This window comes from Anopheles stephensi, chromosome 2, assembly GCF_013141755.1.
Source record: "Anopheles stephensi strain Indian chromosome 2, UCI_ANSTEP_V1.0, whole genome shotgun sequence".
Lineage (NCBI taxonomy): Eukaryota > Metazoa > Arthropoda > Insecta > Diptera > Culicidae > Anopheles > Anopheles stephensi.
The window spans coordinates 23,016,390-23,032,743 of NC_050202.1; positions in this window are offsets into that span (position 1 = coordinate 23,016,390).

The window sequence follows — 16,354 nt, forward strand, 5'->3', positions numbered from 1 at the left end:
CCGCTTCCGGGTGTTGTAAAAATGGCTTTCAGATCGTTTCGCAACACCGTTGCTGGAGGTGTTAACTGTTTGGCGAGCGAATGGAAATGAAGAAGGCGAAAAAAAAGGTGATAGAAAAGATAGGGAAATTTGATTAAAATTTAAATCATCTCCACTTGCTCCGGTTGATGTGGGACGCAGTATGGAAAACAGGAAGCCTATTTTCCTTATTTTGGAATAAAAAAGCGAAGCAAGGAAAATAGAGGAAAAAGAATTGTTAATTCACATAGCTCAGAGAGGAAAAGAGGATCCGTTCCGTGCCTCGGTCAGTTGCAAAAATTGTATCTTTCTATTTTCCTTTTGTTTGTTAACTTGGAACGTGCTGAGGACTTTCTCCTAGACACAAGGCTGTGATGATTACTTGGAGTTGGAAATTTGGTAGAAAAATGGGTATAGCAGTGTTGCACCGTGCGTGGCGTACTCTCGCACCCATCGAGCAGGATTAACTGCTGATGGGTTTTGATGTGGTATCTGTTCGTGGAAGAACGTGAAAGAAAATTGTGGAAAAGTTTGTTTTTTAAGGTGTAATTTATTTTCTTTCGGGGACGATGTTTAGTACACAATTTTCCACCAACCATCGCCCGATCGGTTTAATCAACGTTGTTACATTTTTTTGGTTTTGTTTTTAAATGTGCAATAAATTTATCCTCGAGATGAGTTGAAGCCTCCTTAATCACGCTTTGTTTGAGAAGATAAAGAGGGCTGATGAAGGCATTTTCCGATAAATTTTCCAGTTTTTTTGTTTGTATTGTGGCCTATTTATTTTTTTCTGACTAAGCCTCGTCACTAGTCGCAAAATTTATCGATCGATTGATTGAGTTAGTGATCGCGATAAGAAGTCATTTCGAATGGGAATGGATGCTTTAATTTTGTTTTTTCGCTTAATGGAACAAGTTTAGTTTTGAGTGTGAAAGAATTGAGGTTCCTAGTGAATGCTTGTGCTTGAAACTCAGGCTCTTGAGAAACACCCGTACAAGACAACAATTAAGAAAAATTTAGCCTTCCGGGCGGCCCGGTAGTAGATGCGACAGCGGCGCCGGTCTTCACACGGCAGGATCGAGGTTGAAATCTCATCTGGGCCGTTCTGCCCCAGAGTGTGAGTGCTGACTACCCACTTATGCGGTATCAATAAGTCTGGTAAGCCAGAAGTGGCAGGCATGACCTAAGAGGTCGTTAGGCCACGAAAAAAGAAGAAAAAGCTTTCCGGAGGTTCTTCAAATTAGGCCAGAACAGCGATTGAAATAGGAACATCTAAGCTGGAAGGATATGAATAAAGAATGGTGATGTCTAGAGTAGAGCAATCAGTACCGGGGATAGTCGGCACAGGTCATTACAGTTCCGATGTCGACACTATAGAACGTAAAGAACTATCTCTATCGCGAGTCAACTTTTACAATCCGCCTGACGAGTCGTCGACCATTTGTGTAAACCGATATCACTGAATCAGGGTAAGTTGAAGTGAAATCTGAAGCATTCAGGAACATGTATTACGGTTTCGAATGATAGTCACCAATTTTTTGGCGTGACATGCTAATGCTGTTTGGGTCGAAAACCTTGATGTCAGCCCAGTTGTAGAAGATACAGTGGCGCCAGTCTTTAACAGCATCTTGCATCATACGGACCATATAGTGTATAGGGCTCGTAGAATCCTTGGTGTTATGAAGCATGTCACCAGTGATTTTATAGACCTCATATGCCCAAAACCCTATCTATTTTAGGCCTTTATCAGAACACTGCTGGGGTACTACTCAGTGTTGTGGTCCCTTTATCGCAATGATCAAAGGTCCTTAACCAGCATTGCAATACGCTATTTTTTGGTGATTGGTCCACAGGTTTCTATGCCAAATTCTCCAAAATCTGACCTACGCGCTTCGATTCCCTTGTCCGGACCGTCCCCCCGTAGTGAGGACTAAGCATCCATGTGCAGGGTATCGATGAGTCTACACAGCCAGAAATGGCAGACATGGCCTAAGAGGTCGTTAGGCTAAAAGAACAGAGAGAGAGAGAGAGAGAGAGAGAAACTTGAGAGACTGCCTTTTCTACATTCGATATTCTACATGAACCTTATTCCACTATAATAATGCACTTTCTTATATCTCAGCAATTCTTTAGAGGATTTAAACTTTTTGTAACAACTACAATTCAGCCAGAAGCTTTATTTTGAAGTTCATCCAGAGCAAAGCCTCCTCATCGACAGGTCATTTGCTTTTGCACGACCTGATGTGGTGTTAATAGTAAAAAAAAACCACCGACACGTGGAACGAAAATCCCCAAACCACCCATTATCGACCGCCCGGATCATGCATAAAGAACACACATTGTATCCCCGTCCACAACGGCTTCACCTAAGGCCGGCCGGTGTAGTAACGAACTTAATCGCGCTATAATTAAAGTCGCATAAAAGATCAGGTCAGGTTCGGTCGGGTGCTACCGATTGTGCAAAATGCGATGGCGCCCGCGGGAAACGGCTGTGGCCCATTATCGACTGCACCGGCACATATCGGAGTGCATCGTGATAGAGGCAAATACAGAAAAAAGCAAAACCTTCGCGTAAGAATATTCTGCTTTTCCCATCGATTTAACACTGGTTGTGAGAAATTTTCCCACCACCGGGCAGGAGGGAAAAACAATCGTGTATGGAATGCACCGAAGCTCAAGTGTGGATGTGGATGAGTAGGAAGAACAGCGGGTTGAAAAAGGCTGGACAAGAATCTTCCGAGCAGTCGAACAGTGGGGAACGTTGGCACTGCCATTTGAAGGCAGTGTTTATCTACGTAATGGTTGCTACATTTCATGGAAGGTTAAGCAGCTTAAACTGTTGACATTGAGATGATTTGATTTCTTCTGCCGGACGCTGTTGATGGTCTGGTCCACTAAGACCATGCCGGGCCAACGAGTGTGGCTGAGTGTGTGGACAAGGCGTTTCCAGTCCAGTGATCAGTTATTTTAACGATGCGGGCGTACTTGTTGAGGTAGGTGTGTGTGTGTGCTGGAATTGTTTGCATATATGGTGGAGAAAATCGTTAATCATCAATTATGATGGGTGGCTGGTGCGACGTCTGGCTTATTACCGACAATGAGTTTCTTAATAACTCTTAATTTGATTTTGCGTACTTGTTGGCCGTGGTGGACGATGGTCGTGGGTAGGGAAAATAGGAACATAATGTGAAGTAAAGCATCATGATTACAAGGTGGATCTGGGTACAATTGAAGAGCCGGTGATGAAAGTCTGCTTGAGACGTTGAAAATATTGATTAATGTTCTGATGAGAATCGGTCCATCCACAATAATTTGAAATCTGTTATTTCAATTCATTTCATTTCGAAGTCTTATTTCGAATGACCAGTCGTGGGAACTATACTAGCGTCTAAGCCTGTCATTACTGGCTTCCTTGACTTAAGCATACCAATAGCTGGATAATCTTCGCTACGTACGGAAAACTAGTCTGGTTCGAACGGGATTCGATTTCCGGTCCTGCCGTGTGAAACTCAACGTCGATACCGTTGTTGAAACAGTCTACTTTATGAAGGAATAAGCAAAAAGTGTTCAAAAATTTTCAAGAGCAATTCGATTACAGGGTTTTCAGTTGATAAGGCAATAGCACTTACCCGAGCGCTGATAGGTCGTGTACAATATCAACGGCTACTATGACAATATCATCAGAGGACATCACAATTAGTGGTATTTAATTTCCCTATCGTTTAAAGCCATTTCCATATCAAATAGTTTGTTTGCCATTTCATCGAAGGATCCTGCCATAAAAATGGATACTGTTGCCTTATCAACTGAAAAACCCTGTAATGAATGTTTTCTTATTTTTGATGATTAAATTGAATGTTATTTATTTGTTTGCACCAGTTTAAAAATTTCCTTATTTTATTGTAGATTTATTTGTTTTCTATTTATTTTTTTGTTTGACGAATGCCCCCCGACTTTCGGATCTAGAAGTTTCATTGAAGTTGCACGTGTTTGAAGTGAAAATTGTGCACAGTCGTTTGGTTTTATCTTATTTTATTTACTTATCCGTGTTTCTATATATTACCTCCACTTGACCAAATTTAGAGAATAGTTTTCATCCACAATATTTTCCATTGATAATGTTTCTTTAACATCCTTGAATCCTTTTAAATCCTTGAAAGTAAATTTTTCATGTTAAGCTTGTTAACTTAACTATTTTGTTTATATATTTCCAATTTTCCTATACAAGGTAAACTCTTTTAGATATAATGATTTTGATAAGTGAGTGAATTTTCACTCAATCGGGTTGAATTGTTTTATTGCTGTATAAATTACATCCCTCGTTAGATTCCCCAGCCTGAACCATTTCGTCCATTACAGTGTTGTAATTAACTTTCATTTTCATCCCACTCAGTTAGCAATCGTCATACAAAGTGTTTCAACAGTTCATCCCATCCCATCAGAAAACAGTACATATTGACCCTTTTTCCCATTGCATGTAAGTTATTACATTGTATGATTTATTGAATTGTCGAACCGAACCGAAAACCCCGGCTCTCCATACGCAGCTCGTGTGAAAAACCAACGACCTATCCTTCCGAGTGTCCTGTTTGCGCAGCGCCAAACCCTGTGTAACGCTCAGTTTCGCCACAATGTTGTGGTGGGGAGGGGGTTCGTCGTGCGGAAATTTAAATTACAAATTGCTCACCGATCGGTTTGATGGGTGCACTTGTCTGCTATCGTCGGTTGGCAATGTTGTGCTGAGTTGTTTCGGTTTTGCGTTTTGATTTCCGTCTGTGGATGCTTTTTTTCGCTCTCTCTCTCTCTCTCTCTCTCTCTCTCTCTAGCATTTTGCTACTATTTACTGCGGTTTACTTCGGGAAAATGAAGGATGACGCACCGCTCACAGAAGGACGCGGGAAGTAAATTCATGACAGAATCAGCAATTCAAAAGTGCTCTCCACGCTCTGCCGGTGTGCGTTTCCTACCGTCGCCCAAACAGTAGCTGACAAGTGGACAACCACTTACGATTTCGTGCCCATAAACGTACGACCGAACCGTGCTGGCAGCCGTAAGGGGGGGTGGTGAGTAGTTTTCATCTAAAATTTTGATGTAATTTATTTAAGCTGCAGCGAACCGATAGCGTTACAATGTTGCAAGCAAGAACCGATGGCTTGAATTGCCCGATGGCTCGGTGGGAAACGCGTGGGACACAGCTGTGGTGGGTGGAATTTCGATCCAGAACGCGTTACTTCCCTTCGCTCAACCTTACGTTGATTTTATGATGACGACGCACCGGTACGAATAAGGTACCGCAGCACTGTGATCGAACGCTGTCTGCCTGCTGGTCGTTAAATTAACGGGTACTGTCAACCATCAACCGTTCTACGGGGGGCTTTTTGCTGCATTATTGAATTAACTGACAGAGGCACGGTTAAAATTACGCCGGGAAGAAACTAACCCGCCTTGGTAGAAGCTTCACTGACGTGCCGTGCAAAGTGGTGGGAAAATATCATTCCAGGAAATGAGTGCACTGGGCCGGGGTTTTTTGTTGTTGCTGTTACCCATCGATTGACAAACGGACGTCTATTTTCAATTAGAGAATCTACAGTGTACAGGCTGCTTTTATCGTAACGGTGCTGATGAAACTTTGTTTCAGTTTACGATTTATACTGATCGGTCCAGAGTATTGTGGAAGTGTTATTTTATGACGGATCTTGATTTTTTATCTACTTATCTACTTCATTACATTAGAGGAAGGTTGCGATTTTGAGCGCCCGCAATGTTTATGTTTTATTCATTGTGATTAGTATGCTGTGGCTGAAGTAAACGCGCCATCGTCCATCATACTCGATTCGTCGCGAGTCTCGTACTCTTGGTTTTATGGATGTAATGCATACCAAGTGGATCGAAGTGCATGGGTGAGCTCAGACGGTATTAGTTGGATGTGTATTTGGTTTTAACATTGAATCGTTTCTAAGGACAACAACCTTGCAGTGTTGCTTTTCTGGATGAAAATTCAAAAGTACTCTTATGTATGAAGAATTAAAATCGTTTGAACAATGGAATGGATCACAAAAATATGACAAACTTGATCAAGTAAAATCCCTGATTAAATCAGATTCGAGATCTATTATGGCGTAGTTTGATTTGAGATCTATAGTGGTGTGGTAAACACAATTTGGACGCAAGACAGACTAAAGACAATCAGAAGCATTTAAAGGTTAAATTAAAGGTTTGGACTATTTGAAAGCAATTTTCTCTAAATATTATAATTAGTCATTCTCTCGATTGTATTATTGGCTTACAAGAGGCTTGTTACTGCATCACCATGGGGGATCGGCCCAGATGAGACTTGAATCCCGGTCCTGTCGTGTGAAGACCGAAGCCGCTGTTGCATCGTCCTCCGAATCACTTACTTAATTGGTCAGAATAACCCAATGTGGATAACGATCGATAATGCAACAGATATTGAGAGGATTTTCTCTGGGATACTCAAGTCCTCTCTGGGTACAGACATCTTGTTTACAGGAGTAATATTCGTCTTTAAAAAATCAGGATACTTAAAAAAGAGCACATCATAAAATTTCGTAAAAAGCTTCTTAAAAAAGATATAACACGTTCTAGCACCTACATTTCCAAAGAGAGTGACAATATCTAATTCCAAGTTAATTCCAACAGTATTCATACGAAGTATTAAAGACATCCTCTAATTTATGAAGTGTCAGTGAACTGTGTCTTTGAGAATGATTGCTAAGTATGAGAAAGATCAGAAGAAAATAGCCACGTCCTAGAAAACTTCACACAGCAGGATCGGGGCTCAAATCCCAACCGAACCGACTCCCTGTAAGCAGAATTGATTATTCAGTTCACATGAAGCTAGGAATAGCACGTCGAAGCCCTCTCGAGGTTGTAGTGCTAAAGAGGAAGAAGAAAAACTAGTTGAATGAGTTGACCATTCAGATACAAGAAGAGATAAGAAGATATAAGACTAAGAATCCTACCACAACTGTTTATTTTTTTAGTTATGAACTGTGGGTCCAAGGATCTAAAAAATTCAAATGAAGAACACAGAACAACCTAAAGGACTCGATAGTTACTCTCTTAAAAATGGAGTACGTGGAGTATGCTTCAGAATCGCTTGGTCTAACGGACAACAATTTCACGCTCGTCTCATGCTCATGTCTAGAACATCAAGGAATCGAGTACAGCTTTACTTTTTTCATACACATAAGGCTTTATAGTTCTGTGAAAGCGTATTCTTTCAATTTTAATTTCGGAAGTAAAGGGAGTTCGCTTAAAAATAGAAAAAAATCGTTAAACAGGAAAACATTCGCTTTATGCCTGCTTCTCCCAACCTTATTCCGGACCAGAACGAATGACCAGAAAAATGGCGGCTCAGTAAAGAGGAAAGTTTTTTTTTACCGGATTTTCCCCGAGCTTCAGCTTTCCATTTGTATGTGCCAGTGTATGTTTCTGTGGTTCGAGGCTGTACCCGTAGGTATCCATTTCCCGACCAATATAATCCAGCCAACTTTCCCGTGGAACAAATTCGTTCAAACAGCTGACGTGGAACTTTTTGTTGCCAAACTTGTACCCAGTGCAACTTGTCCCGGACATCCCCCGGGCTGCTCACAAAGCCGGCCATAAAAAAGCTACGTGCCTGCCGTGCCTTTGTTTTATGAACTTTTTAAGCATGTTTATTAAAAGTAAATTAAATTTTTCCTTTACCCTGTCACCCTGGGAAACTGCAGCAACCGTCCGGCTGGAAATTGGAATCGGATTTTGCCAGGGAGGTAAATCTAGCGTGTGTTTTGTGTGTTCCTAGGGGTTCCCGGTGGGAACGTGTCCGGCACGCAGGGAAGCTTTTACTTGTTCGGAAACATATTGCCCAGACCGCGGCCGGGTCCGAATGCAGCGAAACCGAGCGATAACTATCTGTGCAACTGTGCTTGAAGCATCAGTTTGGGGTGCAAGCTTTTCCTGGAACACACACACACACACACGGTGGGAAGCATAAAATATGGTGAAACTTTCGTCCGCCAGAATTGTTTTGCTTCACTGTTCTCGGGGTTGATTTTTGTGTCCTTGTTGCGTTTTTTTTTTTTTACTGCACCACACAGTTGCCGTTCGGTTTGGGTCATGAAAATGACCTCCAGTTTTGGTGTCTGACCGCGGGAGCACGAACTATATTGTGCGTTCGATTGTTTGCAGTGAAACACATTTAGTTTTCGCTCACAGTAGTTTCTGCTTTTTGTACCGGAACTTCTCGCACAAGGATCACACCCGAGCCTGAGACTGAGAAAGGTGGAAAACATAGCTGACGACACACGCTTTTCCGTCTTTTTTTTTGTGGGGAGGTTCGCTCTTTCCTGCATTCAAAAATGTGACAGGAAACAGATGCACTTGCACTAGTTTTTTCAACCTATGCTACCGAGCGTAAGAAGTGCTTACGGGAGGGAAAATTCGCTCGGCCTGGGAAAAGTTTCACACTGTGAAAATTCATTTGTTCATTCATTTTGCCCCTATCGCGTACGCTCGGGAGTAAGTGAAGGTGCATGCTGTTGGAGTTAGGAATATTCGAACTAAGTTTGTTTTACGGAGGGTTTTTTTTTTTCGTCTGCTCTTGCTAACCATGGCGACAATAATGAACTGTCAAGTGGGAACAAATAATAAAGTTATTTGATTTATCTCGGCGCACCTGAACCGTGTGATCCGTGAGTTTAAGGTGAGCGTTATGAGGCGTGCAAACGAGAGAAGAGTTTTTTTTTCTAGTAAAGGAGACAATTGGCTTCAAACTAGATAAATAGGATGTTCTTGCAGCGAAACTTCAGGTTTAAGTAGTTGAAATCTTGACTAAGGATTGCACACTACTAAACAAGTGAGATGTGAGGTCAAAAGATAATTGATCTTCTCATCATAGAAAATCTGTTCAGCTGAATGAATTTCAAATGATTTTTTCTCATTTGGATTAAGAACAGTAATATAAGGGTCGTTGAAAACGATGTGCTGTATAGACATAACAGCATCTCTATCCAGAGTCTCCGGAGCGTAGATCACACCGATGATTCTATCGTCGCTTCAACAGTAGCCTTGTTGCGACCTATAAAACTATTCGCTTCTTTAGTAGAACTACACAAAGAAGCACAACGAACAAGAATCGGCGTACACATAGATTCGGAAAATGCCTGGCAAATTTGTCTTAGGGTTATTCACACTTGCACTAGGATCTGCAGTATTACTGAAACGATTGTAATAATCGATCAATTTCAAGAGTGGGTCATCAGAAAAAAATCTGTTGATCTTGATTCCTCTTTAAACAGCTGTCTGGGTCCTAGGAACTTATTAGGAGTTTGATAGCTTATTTCAATAAAATTGCACGATGCGTCTATCAATTCACTAGTCAGCTAATGAAATATAAAATCACTGAGCCGTTATTTGTCTATGTTGAAGGTATGCTAATCCCCATAGAAGGCAATCAGAATAGTAAGATGGATATGAAGCCTCACGGGACCATGTAGATAATCACATGAACAAGTAGTTTTTTTCGCGATTCAAATAATGCTAGCGAGTTCAAGTATTGGTCTAACATTACCACAAAAATAGAAATTTGAGGCTGTATGGGTCTTTAAAGCTTTTCCTGCAAGTAAGTCAGAACCTAGCAAACGGAATGCTTTAGGCACAGAAGCTTCGTATGGTTCTTTCACTGTCAACCTATTATCTAGTAAAACACCTTAAGCCCGTAAGCTCAAGCAGCTGATTAACCATCGAATTTATAATCGAACAATATTGGTGATCTACTACTTCTATAACACGTAATAATAAACAGATCATTGAATTGACACTCATGTGGTTCAATGTGTACCAAGAATAAAGACGGACAGACAGTTTTCCAGAACAGACCAATTTTGTCAGGATTAGATACAGGCATACAAATTTTTAAATCGTCAGCTTACAGTAGTTTTTCACCATCAGGAAGCGTGAGGACAAACTCGTTCTAAAATATTACAAACAGCAGAGATTCGAGAATGTCACCTTGAGGTACGTACCCCTTAGGTGTTGGTGAAAGGTGTTGAATACGAAGCGTTTATTTTTACTGAAACGTTCCTTTTAGTTAAGAAGCTTGAACTAATGCATCATTGCCATCATATTCGGAGAACTAAGCAAGCAGTAGTGAGTGATCAACAGAGGCGAAGACAGGATGAAAATTTGTGTACACCTTTTTTACCCCTGTTAAGCTACGGATACCCGGACGTTCAGCAGGAATAAGAGGTTATTTTATATGCTGCAATTTGGTAAAAATCTGGTATGCTGGTTGATAGAGATTACATGCTTTAATCTGCTAGGCAGGAGCCGATAAATAAAGACCTCTTCGATTTCAATTCAAGCCAATAGCATGCCCTCTTATTAACAGAAAACATGAAGGCTGGTTTCCATTGTAGAGGGAAACATTTCTGCTGAAGAACAGTGGCGGATGAAGCCATGAGTAGAAGGAGCGGTCGCTTGGGACCTCGTCGGTTAGGGGGGTCTCTTCGGCGAGGGAATTCTTGTTGTTTCCTTCTAAAATCACAAACTGCCATTCCGCTAGGGGCCTCTAAATAACTTGACTCGCCACTGCTGTAGAGAGTTGTTGAAAGACGTGGTCAAGACAGGACCTTAACTTCAGCTCTTTTATTGCAGAGTCTACATCAGCCTCACAGCAAATAGGCAGATGAGCATCAGCGGCATCAAGTAACGACGCGATCGCGGCTGCGTGATTTCTTTATTATGAGGAAACGCTTTAAAGTAAAGTGAAATGAGGTTAAGTTTGGGTTAAGGTTGGGAAAGCCAGAACGAGAAACCAAACCCCTAAATTATTCCCATTACTTGTAGAATCACACACATCTTTGATCTTACATTGATCCATCAATCGTCAAAGGCAGAAAAGGGAAGGAATGTTCATCCATGGAAAACTTTTCCCCATTCATTGCTCATATCACAATGCGATCGTAACTCTTGATTATAACGATAATTGCTACTGATGGCAAAGACCTAGCTACCCAATTTCGTTACAGCTAATTTCCAAACAGCAAACCATAGCCGCACAGCTGTACCAACAACATTTGAATAGCGTTTGAACACCAAAGGGATCAATCGGGAAAAAGGAAGCCTATTGCACCTTTCACAGTGTCTGTCACTATTTACCTTTCGCATTGTCCAACGGAGGACGATTAGCACCCCACGATCGTTCCAGCCGGTTTGCTCTCACAACGAGCAAACGGATCATGCGAACGGCTCGCTTTTGTGAATGGTTTTTCAAGAAGAAAAGCACACATAAATCGCATGTTCCACTGCTGTCATTCCGGTTAGGAGAAGAACAAAAAAGGACACCCCAAAACGCACACACACATAAAGCTGAACGACGGCAGCCTGACAAACCTCAAAATATTCGCAAATAAATTGCACTTATCGACCTGACATATGCATCGCACCGTACTTCTCTATTCAGCCGGATTCGGCAGAAGAAAGCTGGAAGAAAGGTTCACGGTTCATAAGGATCATAAGGACGCACATTTACCGTGTTGGGCATGCTCTTGAAAGGCCATTCACCGTGCTGCTGTGTCGTTTCGCTTTCATCTAATTGTACGCTCTCATAAGGCTTCGAGGTTTTTTTTTCTTCAGGGGATCGGAACCATCCATAGAACCTGTGCAAGGATCAACCAGGTTCCAGGTGCGCCTCGAAGGGAAAAGAAAGAAAGGGACCCGGGTGCAATTGTTGTGGTGGCTGGGTATTATCTTTGCAACAAGCGACAAATTACACCTGAAGGTAAATTTATGTCCCGTATGTCGGGGGAAAAAAGAGGGAAAGAAAAGCGCACATACGCCAAGATTCGGCGATTCTGTACGGATGTTTCAGATAAAGACCCCTCAAGATTGCTACCGATTGGTGTGACGCTTTCCTTGAACAATAAGAGAGCGAAAAAAGCAGCCCGAGAGGTTGTGTTTACTTCTCGAGTAAAAAGGTGTTTCTCGAAGAACATCTTCTCGAGTACCATCATTGTTGACGGTTCTTGTGGATGCTCTTAGAAAAAAACAATAGCATCTCCTTTTCTTATTGGTGCATCTCGAGCAAAGGGAAGAAAGTAGGGTGGATTTGGTAAGGTTAAAACCCCGGGTGACGATTTTATCCCTCTTGGTGGATAGGAGCGAACTGCGTAGATTTAACATTTACCTCCTGGAGGCACTCGCGGCGAGATGGCGGCATGCGAGCCCGTAACGAGCCGGTAAACGAGCGTCGTATATTATCAGTGGAAGGATGTGTTCCGTTCGAGACAGTGTCGAATCAATCTCGATAGCTTCCTGCGCCGGGAGGAATCCAGAGCTGATCGATGCTATCCCCCGTCCTACTGCCGTTAGTCCTCGCCGAGACGATAACGATGATGAAACAATTCCCTCAAGGAGGATTTTTCTACTTGCAGGCCGAAAGCCTGGAAGAATGGTAGGTTTGGGTAGCGTTACTCTCTTGTCGATTTTATTGGTATGTTTTTGTGTTTGCGTGCTTCTGATTAAACGATGCATGTTTGATAGTTTTTTTGGGACTTACATAAGACGCACAGAGTTCTCCGTTCGAAGTGCGCTTGTTGCCGATTGGCAAAAGGGATGTGGCTTGTAAATGTACAAGGTTCTAGTATGTGATACGTTAAAGCTATAAATTGCAATCTTTTGATCTTAAAATGCGTTTGATATAAGAAATGGAATAGATACAGAAAAGAGCAGCTTCTTTTTCTTTCTAGCACTAGAACCTAGAAAGGTCTCGGCCGGCTAACTTCTTGCTATCTGTGACTGCCGTTTGAAGATCGGCGCTGATATAGCCTCAGCCACCGGACCACCTCAATAATGAACAGCAGATGAGGTAATTAAGGTAAACATAAATATTCAATCTATGGATATGATTGTAAAGCGAATGTGAATATGAATAAGTATTTTAACTACTAGCCTTCTTTATGCCCTAATTACTAAAGTTTTGTTTGGAGTACTTCTTATATGCATATTGTTCTAGTGAAGATAGCTGGAAATAGATTTCAGACGATTCTGATAACGGCTGTATGTTTATAAAAGTTCCTCAGCTATGTTTTAAACATGCAATCTAGTTTAAAAAAAATCTAGATAACTGGTTTAAAATATGTTTCTGTTGAATGCTTTTTTGTTCTTTGCATTTAAATAGTTGTTTCTGTCGTTAGATATTACAATCAAATTTTTTTTATTATCAAATTCAAAATTTTTGGTGTCGTATGACTTCATTTGACGGATGTTCCAAGACAGGTGCAAGGCATTGGGAGATATTTTATTCCCCATGAACCATGAGAGTAACATCGATAATCCTAAAGAAAAATCCTGTTCTTAGCATTGCTCTGCCTGAGAGCGTTAGTTCTATGAGTATGTTTTATAAAGGCTAGATCCTTCGCCTGCGTATTAAATGTGCTACAAAACTTTCATAAAAATTGGACATGTGCAAGGGAAGACTCATCGATTGACAGGAGAAATCCTTGAGCTTATCACTAACTGGAGGACAATGAATGCTTCGAAAGGTCCTCAGTGCTGACGGAATAAGCTTTCATAGCTTTCTTGTCCAAAAACTACAATTCAAAGGAATACAGGAAAGAAATACTTGGAATAAGAAGGCACGACGAGTCTGCAAATTCCTGCAATGTATTGTAGTTATTTAAACTTCAATTGAAAATTATGGTTCTATCGGTAAAAGTGATAGGAAGACTATCCTTATTGGAAAAAATTGGTGGTGATTTAAACTTGGTAGCCTTTAGCACCTGGTGATATGTAGATTAAGTAGTATTGGTGCAAGGTTCTAGCAAGTAATCAAATTCAATCTGGATTCACAGCCTGCAAACGATACAACCATTGGGTCAAAAACTTATACCTCTGAGGCTCCTTAGGCTTATTATTAGGCCCCGCTGTTTTTTCAGGAACACTAAAGATCATTTTGCAACCGAGCATGCCCGGGATAAGGCTAAATACCAGGGAGGAAATGCCTTGGTAATTTCTTTGTGAATTTTTTGTTTTTGACATTTGTATTTCGTCAGCACATGCGGTGCTGACAATACGGCTCTTAGCCGTGATAATTAATAAATAAATAATAAAGATCATTTTGCTAGAAGAGTGGGTTCGTTGACTAAACCAGTTTCAACTCACATCGAAAGTCATAATTTACTCTCATACTAATGTGCTGCAACGGCTGCCGTCAAAATAGCAAACATCTTGTGTGGTCTGAAGGACAAGACAATGGATGTTGAAGGTACGTCATTTTCGTAAATGTTATCCAAATTGTCTGTTTTCTATCAACTGTATGACTCAAAATAAAATTATTCATGATTATTTACATTCACATTTTTTAAGGCCTTCAACTACTCTACTTTTTTTATCATACTGCTACCATCAGAAATGCATCTGATAGCTAAACTGCAATAGCTTTAAATTAGCCCTTGTACGACTTTTCATCCTCTGTCTCCCTCTCTCTGTTTCCCTATACATAAATAGTGACTCTGATGCGCATCTCGGTTTTCCTTTCCATCGTTTCCATCAATTTGTCATGCAATAAATTACATTCTAATGTTGCCATCAACCCAAGGTAGAACCACCGTCAGACACATGGCCGGTAATTACAAAATTTAAATGCAACATATTCTTGCACACTGCACAGGTTTGCATAATACCATGCTTCAGTTTATTTTTGTTTTTTTTTTGGGCGCTAAAATTAAATGGATTAATATAAACCCAAAACTGGCTGCTCGATCGTTGTTGCTCGAGTGTGCGCTGCCGCTGCAGAACGATGGCGCGGTAGTAAAGTTTATGGAAGTCAGCGATAAAATAAAATTAAATTTAACGGATGTGCGTACATGTGGAGAAAGGCTCATCAAAAGTGGAAGAAAAAGAGAGAGATAGGAGAAAAAACACAAAACGAAACTCGACGGTACATACAACAAAATCACCGCAAAATGGCCAATGCAGCGAGCGTATGATGAGCCCTAGGGGCTTCATTTAAATTAATATCTTTCTGGCGTTGACCTGGCTTGCATCTGCTTCGTGTTTGCTCACACCGGCAAACTGTTTACTCGTTTCATCAGTAGGTAATGGGGTGATAGAGTAAGGATTTCGGGTTGGTCGGTTCCCTTTCCCATTCCTAACCCACCCTCTTGCAACGCTTTGTAGAGCTCATCCACCTTTTTTTGTTGCTATGTTTAAACATCGAAAACGGAATAAGCTAGCAAAAACACGATGAAAACTGCACTTCAAACCAAAATCTGCTAGCACATACCCGCTTGCATGGATGATAAAAGAAAGCTGAAGGCTGGAAACCCCATACGGAGCAAATTTAAATACACAAAACAGTACCGAAGCATGGGCCACACCGGTCGATGCACAAAACGGCTGCCGAAAAACACCAATCACAAAGTAAAATGCCGGTAAGAAGCAATCACAATGTTGGGTGTGGGAGGCTGGCGGAGTGGTAAGGAAGTACGAAGTACGAACACCGATTCTACAAACAAGCAATAAGGGCGGAAAAAGGGCACCGTGGGTTCCGTGGGTCCAACCATATTTCCATGCACCACCGGTCCAAAAACATAAATCCGTCTCACATGGTGTGCAGCCAGCGAACCGAAAATGCATCAAGTGACTTGAAATATTTATAGATCCTTTCGCCGACGGACGGATCCAGCCGTTGCCGGCGTGTTTCTGCCCCCGAAAAATGTGCGTAAATATTTTTGGAAATTTATGAAAGGAAACCATCATTCTCATCATCGTCGCCGTCGTCATCATCGGCCGGATCTTATTTATATCGAAAGTGCAGGCACACGCATGCTGGTTACGGTCGTATATTTTTATTTATCGGGTCTACCAACGGGGTATGTGCGTTGCCGGTTCTGGTGAGCTACAGTTGGATTGGGTTCGTATGAGCTGTAATTGTCTGCTCTCAGATTTAGATTCGAGGTTTGTCAGCAACCTCCTGCCGACGCAAACAGTCAGAGTGTCGATAGTGATAGAACTATTACTTGTGTTGAGAGAAATGGCTTGTTATAGAAGTTGGACAAAACATGTCGATAATGGTTTAGTTAGGGTATCCCGAAAAAAATATTCCAAATTTTAAGAAAAATAGGTTAGACCTTGGTCTCGGTAGCAGACTAAAAACAGAAACATGGTATTAGTTTTAAGGTACCTTTAAGGGTAGAGTATGTAGTTTGGTCTCAGGAAACCTTTCTGTCTGTAAAATATCCCAGTTCTCAAGACTTACTGTTGGAAACTTTGTAGGGCTCCCAACGATCTTTCTGTTGGAAAGCAAAGAACACAAGAAACAAGAAACAAG